This window comes from Balaenoptera ricei, chromosome 7 (genome assembly GCF_028023285.1).
Source record: "Balaenoptera ricei isolate mBalRic1 chromosome 7, mBalRic1.hap2, whole genome shotgun sequence".
NCBI lineage: Eukaryota > Metazoa > Chordata > Mammalia > Artiodactyla > Balaenopteridae > Balaenoptera > Balaenoptera ricei.
The window spans coordinates 110,614,169-110,624,201 of record NC_082645.1 but is presented as its reverse complement, the minus strand read 5'-3'; positions in this window follow the sequence as shown (position 1 = coordinate 110,624,201).

The following is a 10,033-nucleotide window of genomic DNA, read 5'->3' as shown; positions in this document are numbered from 1 at the left end:
TAATGTACTGGATCTCAAAGAATATTCCCTCCAAATATTTGTTCATTATAAAGGCTAAAATAGTAACTTTACAGTGGGGAAACCTGCAAGATAACACCTTAACCAAATGACCAAAGATAACCTTGCAACAGTGGAACAAATCTACAGCATGTGCCTACTAATAGGATACTCTAAGAAGAACTCAGCGTCACTCCTGGGGGATTCTTGTCCAAAGTATATAACCTGGATCTAGTCATGAGGAAACAACCAACAAACCCGACTGGAGGGATGGTCTACAAAACAACTGGACTATACTCTTCAAAAATGCCAATGTTGTAAGAAAGAAAGACTCAGGAAACCATATCCGATCCCAGGAGACCAAAAGAGACAAAGGAGACAAGATGACTGAATTCAAATGTTGGATAGTTTTTACTATAAAAAACACGGTAGGGACAATTGACAAAATCTGTAGATTAGATAATAGCATTGTTTCACTGTTAATTTCCTGATTTTGATAATCATCCTGTAGTCATGCAAGAGAATCCATGTTTTTAGGAACTACCAACAAATATTTTGTAAAAATAGGGAGTAAAATGTCATCATATCTAAACTTACTCTTAGGTGGGCACAAGAAAACTTTCTGTCTGACAAAAGAGTTCCATATCTTGACCGTGGTGATTACAATGGTTACATGAATGTATTTATTTGTCAAAGGTCATCAAACTTAAGTGCATGAATTTTATTGTTTGTAACCATATCTCAATAAAGCTGATTTAATAAACTGCTGTTCATTTTGATATTGTATAATATTGTTCATGAAGTAGTTATATAGGTAATAAGTCATATGAACTAAGTTTCTGTTTTTTTATGTGTATGATTTCATAATGATTGATTGATTGGTTGCCTAATCTGATGCATGAAATTCACTAAGATTGTCACTGAACTTTTACAAGCCCACCCTCTCCATTATGTCATTTTGTCTGATCTATTTTAAGTAGTTTGCAACTACACATGCAAGTTCTCATTCAAATCTTGCTTGCTTTTTATTTTTTATTTATTTAATGTATTTATTTATTTATTTATTTTCAGCTACATTAGGTCTTCGTTGCTGCACGTGGGCTTTCTCTAGTTGCGGTGAGCGGGAGCTACTCTTCACTGCGGTGCGCAGGCTTCTCATTGCAGTGGCTTCTCGTTGAGGAGCACAGGCTCTAGGCGCATGGGCCTGGGCTCAGTAGTTGTGGCATGGGGGCCTCAGTAGTTGTGGCTCGCAGGCTTAGTTGCTCCGCGGCATGTGGGATCTTCCTGGACCAGGGCTCGAACCCGTGTCCCCTGCATTGGCAGGCGGATTCTTAACCACTGCGTCACCAGGGAAGCCCTTGCTCCCTTTTTAAAGAGCTGCAAATATTTTCTATCTAAAAACATGTCTTCTTGTCAATCAAAGATATCTCCAACATAAAACAATTCCTTTACTTTGTTTTATATAAAAGTGAGAAAAGAAGAAAAGCATGTTGGCTGCTTCAAAGGAAATGAAAACTAGTATTGGGGCCATTTCTGATCATTAAATAATAGGCACAGGAGCTTAGCTATTAACTCAACTTAGGAAGAGGATTGCAGAGCGGACTGCTTCTCGTTGTGAAGAGATTCTGATGCCTTTACATGGCAGTACCAAAGGCTTGAAGAAAGGTGAACAGCCAGGGTCAGCAAACACCATAGAAATTGGCTCTCAAACCTCAGGAGGGAAATACTGTTAGCACAAGTTGAAGCGATTCTGACCGACACGTGGATTTGGACCTGACCCACATTAGCAAGGCAGGGGGAGGCTGCAGCCTGCCTCCAAGGACCAGAGCTTAATGAGAAGTGAGCTGAAAAGGTGAAGGCTTTCCTTTGTCCTGGCTCTACCAGGTTAACCAAGTGTCCTTATACCATGTTCCTTCTCTGTGGCTCAGCTTCCTCATCTACAAGATGAAAGGCTGCAGCAAATGTTCTTCACAGTGAACATCCTTTGATTCTGAATCCCAGCATCTTCGATGTGGAACACAGAGGCTTTTTTCTGCTTCCTAACTTCTGCCTCTTCTCTCCCCTTGCTTACCAAATCTGACAACATTGTTCATGCTCATTGTCTATAGTGCTGCTTGGGACATTCTTGGGGTAAGAGGAAACATTTAAACTGTTTCCATTGTGGTTTTTGCTTACTGGGAGATAGAAAATATTTCTCTCTTTGTTTTTTTCCCACTAATTCCTGGGAATACCCATAAAACCCTCCACAGCATGTACAGACATGCTAAGAAATGGATACAGACACAGCTAAGAAATAGAAATAATTTATGTTTGCTTAACTTACATCTCCTGGAATTTCTCAGTAGTTGAATAACCTTAACCAGCAGGTAGTAATATTATCTATGTGAAGGAGCTTATAGGTTCTCTTATCATCATTTACAAATTAACAGATTCTGGATTTGAAATTGAGGTGCTTAATGTGGGAATATTCTTAGCATATAATCAAGAAATGCATCGAAAAAACCATTCCAGGCAATGTAAGAGGCCAGTTCAAGCTCCAGCTTAGACTTCACACAGCTCTACCTTATGGTGAAAATGACTACTTTAAATATGGACCAGCTTTTGAAACTGAAAAGTGCTGAAGGGTACCGAAATCTGCCACCCCAAAATATAATTCTTTGGCATGTGGATTATTTTAAGAACCACAGATGCAGGAAAAACAGGGCACACAGCTTCCTTTTGTAAAGGAAATTTACATTTACAAAGGAAACTTCCATTTGTAGAGATGCTTCCCTCTCCTGCACCAGGAAGAAGAGGACTCAACTTGTGTCAGTGGAGAAAGCACCATAATAAATGTTACAGCCCTTGTTTTTGCCTCTCCATAACTTGTCTCCCCTGCCCAGAAGCCCAAGACCCCTTTTTCTTGGTTTGGCCTACGGTGGTTTATAAGCCCAAGTTCTAATCACCCCTTTGGGTTACTCATCACTGGGTGCTCCCCTGCATATGCGTGATGCACATGTTAATAAATTTCTGTTTGTTGTCTCGTGTTAATCTGTCTTCAGCCAGTCTAATTTCCAGGCCCCTGTGGGAGAACCTAAAATGGGTGGAGGAAAAGATTTTTTTTCCTCCCCTACAGTGCTAGAGTATTAGACTAAAATATTAGAATAAACATTTTTAACCTTAAAGAAGAGAAATGTGCCCAGACTGATGGAAGAAGCCACTTTTCGTTCCTTTTGTGATTGCACTGGGGCACTGTTTGTCAAAGCGTCTTCCTGAGAACAATGGTCATGGAAGATAGATGTGCAGAGAAATAGATTCTGAGATCAAAGAGGCAGAGAAATACTGCATGCTCTACCCAGTATGGGAGAGTCACAATCCACACTGCCCATGCAAGGCTCTGAGATGTTCTGTATTCATTAAAATACAATTAACTTTATCATTAACTTGGAGCATTTCAAACCTAAGTGACCTCAGAACGCTTTACCCACATAAACCTTTCCTGTTTTGCAGAACACACTTTGGGAAACCCAGCATCAGGGTTCATTTTACTGATGAAGAGTCCACTCAAGATTTGGTAAGAAAATAGGGTTGCTCATGGAATTTGGGGTTAGGCCCTGAGTGGGTTCTGCTTTTTTAGCCTTTTGAAAGTCATATATTACAATCAGGGAATATGTCGAAAACTGAACTCAATTTTCTTTGCAATATTGCTCCTCCTGTTCCTCCCCCGCTCAACCCCACCTGGCCCCCTTTCTCACCTACGTCCTTATACACATATACACCTGTTAGAAAGTTTACTGATAGAAAGAATGTGTGACACACAATTTACAAATATAATAAAACACGCAATAGTCTTTACTGTAGATTCCATGTGGTCTATCTATTCTTACCGAACGCTTTCATTGACTTTTACTGGCTTCTTGTAACCACAGCCCTCCTATGGTACAACTGCTGAAGGAGTGTGGCCCTGTCACCCATGTTATGCAGCCCAGGCCCCAGGCACAGAAACCGTGTTTTTTTTTTTTTAACCATACAGGCTAGTTGTGTTTTATCAACAGGATGCCACAAAGGCCCGCAACAAAACCAGGCTGAACCAGCTAGATCCAAGATGGCGAGCAAAGTAGGCTAAAGGTCCCTGCTTTCCTTGCCTTGATTTATCTCTGTGTTTCCATACCAACCCCTGAGAGCTAAGGGACACTTACCCTGATTTATTTCTGTGTTTGTTTTCAAAAGTACCTGGTGTCTGGCAGAGATGCTTTGCAGCTGTACTTTAAGAGACACATGCTTTGAGAGATATATGATGGTCAGCTGCCTCAAACCACATCTGACTTGGCCACAGGAACGCACCTGTGCAGATGAAAACTGGAGGTGTCTGAGAGTTACCTTTGCTTCATTACCATGCTAAGATCTCTACCCAAAGTGGGCATTTGCACTCTGCTAGGCACAATTTGTGCCGTGTGCAAAGAAGTGTGGAAGGCTGTGCATGCCCCTTTCCTAGAGCCCTGATGACCTGTCTGCCTCCTAACCCTAAAAATTCCCTTACTCCCATCCCTTTTGGGAGAAGGAGCTTCTAGAGCATGGGCTCCCCCTCTCCATCCTTTGGCCATTGAATAAAAGCCTGTCTTGCTAGCACCAAACTCAGTTTCATCCTTGGCACTGCAAACCTGAGAGGGAAAGAACTTCGTGATGGAGCTGAGGGCCTTCAGTCTAATTTGGTAACAGCCCCAAACAAATGCTGGCTAATATTTTTGTTTATAACAGTGAATATGAAGCAGAAGGCATATATTGAACTTCACTTGTTCATCAGTGACGCAACTCACTTCTTAGCTGAATCAGATAATAGATCTAAACATTGGAAGAATATTTCAAGTTTTTACACTATTATGTCATGGCTACAGACATAAAACCCTTTAAAATTTAACTTACATTATTAACACTTTCTGTATCACTTTCTAGTCTAGAGCAGGAGTTGGCAAACTATGGTTTGTGGGCAAAAAACCAAAACAAAAAAACTGGCTGCTGCCCGTTTTTAGCAATAAAAATTGACTGGAACACAATCACATTTATCTTTTATGATTGTCTATGGCCACTTCCACATGACAACAGCACAGCTGAATGGTTATGACAGGGACTGTGGAGCCCAGAAAGCCTAAAATATTCTCTATCTGGCCCTTCATAGTAAAAGTTTGGTGACCCCTGAGCTAGAAAATCAACAAAACAACAAATTGAGCCCTAATTTGTAGCTTTGACCAACTTCTGTGTTTATATATTTCCACCATGGCAGATTTCAAGCTACTAGGGTGACATCAGTGATGGAATCAGGGAGACGCAGAAGTGCACCATGAAATGGTGTGTCCATCAGACAGATATGGTAGATGCAAATGACCTCCAGAGCTTGGAGAACAGTAAAATGTAGTAAAATAGTTGAGATGATGACTTCTGAGAATGTGTTACCATTGCTTTGAATAAAATTAATTTTATTGTAAATGTATATAATTTAATTTTTAGTGACGGCAATGTAAACTTACAATTGGATCGCCTGCTGCTTCCGGCAGGCCACTGTTGAAAGATCACGTGAGCACCCCACCTCCCTCATGCCAGCCCATCAAATTGGTCCCCAAGTCCTGTAATTCCATCCTCTAAACCTCTGTAACATCTTTTCTCCTTCCTCAGTGCTAATGCTTTTTACCTCTGGGCATTTTCGTCTCTTGCCCAGACTATTATGATACTTTCTGAAATCCTCTCTTGACTTCAGGACACACACCTCCAACCCATCTTCTAGACAATGCTTCTTAAACTACAAGGTACGCCTGAGTCATCGGGGTCCTTATTAAAATGCAGATTCTGATTCAGCAGGTCTGGGAGGGGCCCGAGATGCTGCATTTCTAACAAGCATCCCGGCAATGTTGATGTTCGTGGGTCTCAGATCACACTTTAAGGAGCAAGGCAGCTAAACACTCCTGCAAAAATGTGAATCTGACCGCATTACTCCCCTGTGTAAAACTATGCAGAGTTCTCCAAACATAACAGGCTGTTTCACACCTCTGTGCTTTATTAATATTGCTCCCACTGCCTGAAATCACTCCGCTCCCTCCCGCATCTACCTGGGAAACGCCTTCTCTCCCAAAGCACAGCTGTGTGGCAGCCTCTTCTATGACACCTCTTCTGATAAGTACCCTCCCCTCCGTCCCCCGCCCCCTCCCCTCCGTCCCCCTCCCCCTCCCCCGTTCCAGTCAGGGCATCCAGCTTCCTGACATTGTTGCATTTATTTGTTTGCATGACTTTCTCCCTCATTAAACTCTGTCAACCAAAATGCCCTAAGCCATATTCTGACCTCAGCTCAAATGTCATCTCCTCAGAGAGTTTCTCTGACATCCCCAAGAAGCCCTCCACCCCTACCTCGTCACTCTTTACACCCTGCCTGTATCTTTCAGAGCGCCATTCAGAGCCTATGATTGTTTTTAGTAGAAGCAGCCTTATTTGACACAATTGACACCAGTAGTTGGTAAGTTGATTAAAAGTTAGACACTAAAGTTGGGGAATCATAAAAAGTGACATATGTGTATGTTAAATATTTTTGTGAAAATATAAATAAAGGCATATTCATTTGCCACGGACAAGACCATCATCCTGAATGTGAGTTTGTTGATTCAAGTTCAGCATCATCTTTCTTACATAAACTATATCCACAAAGCATCATCTACAATTTCCAGTTTCAGTTTCTTTAAAGTGGAGCATGAACATATGGAAACTTGTAAAGCAAGATTGAAAAAAAAATTTTCCATATCTTTTACAATTAGGTCTTGCCCACGCCTAATTTAACAGCATTGTTTAAAAGCAACCCATCATTATCTAATCTTCCAAAGTGTGTAATTTAGTATTTTTTTTAAACAGACATTTTATTTTGGGTTAATTTTAGATTTACAGGTAAGTTGCAAAGATAGTACAGAGAGTTCCTGAATACCCCTCACCCAGTTCTCCCGACTTTACCGTCTCCATTTGTCAAAACTAAGGAACCGACATTGTTACATTATTATTAACTAAACTCCAGGCTTTCTTTGGATTTTACCACTTCTTCTATTGTCTCTTTCTGTTCCAGGGTCCAATCCAGAGTGCCACATTGCACTCAGTTGTCATGTCTCCCCAGTCTCCTCTGGTCTATGACAGTTTCTAAGTCTTTCCTTATTTTATTTTTAATTAATTAATTTATTTATTTATTTAGGCTGTGTTGGGTCTTCTTTGCTGCACGCGGGCTTTCTCTAGTTGTGGTGAGCGGTGGCTACTCTTCATTGTGGTGCACGGGCTACTCACTGAGGTGGCTTCCCTAGTTGCGGAGCACAGGCTCTAGGTGCGCGGGCTTCAGTAGCTGTGGCGCACGGGCTTAGTTGCTCCATGGCATGTGGGATCTTCCCGGAACAGGGCTAGAACCCGTGTCCCCTGCATTGGCAGGCAGATGCTTAACCACTGTGCCACCACGGAAATCCCAGTCTTTCCTTATTTTTCATAACCCTGACAGTCTTGAGAAGTACTGGCCAGGTATTTGTAGAATGTCTCCCACACAAATATGATATCTAAACTAGTAATTGTGAGAGGAAGAGAGTACAAATGCAGGATATTTGAAATTCATTTGAAATTAAGAGATCAGCAACTTAAAACAATCACGTTTATTTATAGACAGCTATATCAAAACCTCATGGTAACTGCAAACCAAAAATCTATAATAGATATACACACAGCAAAGAAAAAGGAATCCAAACACAACACTAAGGAGTCATTAGATCACAAGAAAAGAGAACAAAAGAGGAAAGGAAGAAAAAAATACCTACAAAAACAAAACCAAAACAATTAACAAAACGGCAATAAGAACATACATATTGATAATTACCTTAAGTGTAAATGGATTAAATGTTCCAAGCAAAAGACATAGACTGATTGAATGGATTAAAAAACGAGACCCGTATATATGCTGTCTACAAGAGACCCACTTTAGATCTGGAGACACATACAGACTGAAAGTGAGGGGATGGAAAAAGGTATTCCATGCAAATGAAAATCAAAAGAAACCTGGAGTACCAATACTCATTATCAGACAAAATAGACTATAAAATAGACTGTAGAATGTCTCCCAATATCTGATGTTTTTCTCATGATTAGACTGGCGTTATGGATTTTTAGAAAGAACACACAGAGATGAAATGCTCTTCTCAGACACATCATACCTTCTTGCATCACTATTGCTTGTAACCTTCACCTAATTTAGTTTTTATAAAATAATGCTCATCCTTTGAGCACTTAGTTTTATTGGTTTACATATGATTTCATTGGATAATGTAATCAGAGATATAAATAAAAATGGCAGACACAGGATTGGGAGCAAACACAACTGACTCTGGATCAGTGTGGGTTTCCACAAGTGGGAGTACAGCGTTTGGCATCATGCCTGTCAGCCTGACAAGGGTATCCATCAGTGAGGTTTATGATGATGTGGAAAGCAATGGCGACTTCAATTTTAGAAATGCACTGAGAAGCTAAAGGATCATTAACCATTTACATTAGAAATTAAGAGTTTAAATCTCTCCCTGCGGTAAGTGGAAGTGCATTAAGAGATTCCCCATGCTTGTTAATTGTGTTTATCTCTCTCCCCCTGAAGCCAAGGAGCTTGTCTGGGTTATTCATCTCAGCGTCCCCAGGACTTAGCACAGTGCCTGGCGTCCAGTGGGAACTGATTACATGCTTGTTGAATGAATACACGAACAGAGCAAATTTAAGAGTAAGTCAGTCAGGTTCCAGTTAAGAAATATTTGAATTGAGAGGGCTTAATTGTTAACAAAGTACAAATTTGTGGACTAGAAACCAGAAATGGCAAAAAGATAGCACCAAATTATCAGGGAAGTAGCAACTGTAGGAAACAGCTATGACCCCTAGGGCTTGGAGAACAAAGAGAAGAGGCTGAAATGATTAAAACGTAGATGCTTGGAGGAAAAGCCCCGCAGAGCTGCAAACCAATCCTCAAAGAAGGATGGATGCCAGCTGGCTGGTGCTGATGTCTCTGAGGGCATGTGATGAGACCAGCTCTGTAAGTGTTGGAAATACCGCAAACTGGATTTGGCAGTTGCCATGGGCAGGAATTGCTGCTTCCAGGGTGAAGAAGCGCTGCTGGGGTGCTGCTCCCAGGAGCGGGAAGTGGTCAGGAGGGAGCATGACCTTCTCCATCCTCCTTGCAGTATCCCCCTAGCATCCCCCCGTAGGCACAGCTTTAACAGGGAGCCATCTCCAAAGCAAAAATGTGGTTTGCAGATACCCAGCCCCAGAATAACAAAGCAGAATGGAGAAGGTTGGGTTTGGAGCCGAGAGAAGATAGCTTTAGTGATCACCTGGGTACAAATCAGGTTGCAGTAATTTTGGGGGGGGGGGGCTGGGGCATGCCGTGTAGCTTGCAGGAAGTTCCCTGGCCAGGGATCGAACCTGGGCCCTCCACAGTGAAAGTGCATTGTCTTAACCATTGGACCGCCAGGGAATTCTCACAGTAATTGTTAATACAGCATTTCACTACCTCAGTTTCCCCTTCCTACCCATGCCAATGCAGTGCATCAACCTTATTTCTTGGTTCCTTTCCCTTCTGGTATCTTGGGGGTCTCTAGACGTGTCTCAGCTACTGTTGGAAGATTTCAACCCTGCCCTTGTCTCCAGGTCAATGACCAGGGTTATGATGATCCTGGCCAGTCTCATCTCATTCCTCCCATTACAGAGCCATTCCTCCCCTTCTGGGTTCTGCTGCCTTAAATGAGTTACTTGGACCCAAGATGTAACATGGTTAACTACACTATTCTTTTAATTTTATATAAGGTCCTTTCCTCCCCAGGCCATTGACGCACCTCCATTTTCTGACTGGGTCAGGTATAGGCTCAAGGACAGGTGACTCCAGATTTAGGACCTACTTTGTTTCTGGATAATAGTCACAAATGGAACAGGCTGAAGTCAAACCTTGACTATCTATCCCACTTCTGGAAGCCCATTCAAACCATGAATCTATAGACATTTATTCTGACAATAAAATAAA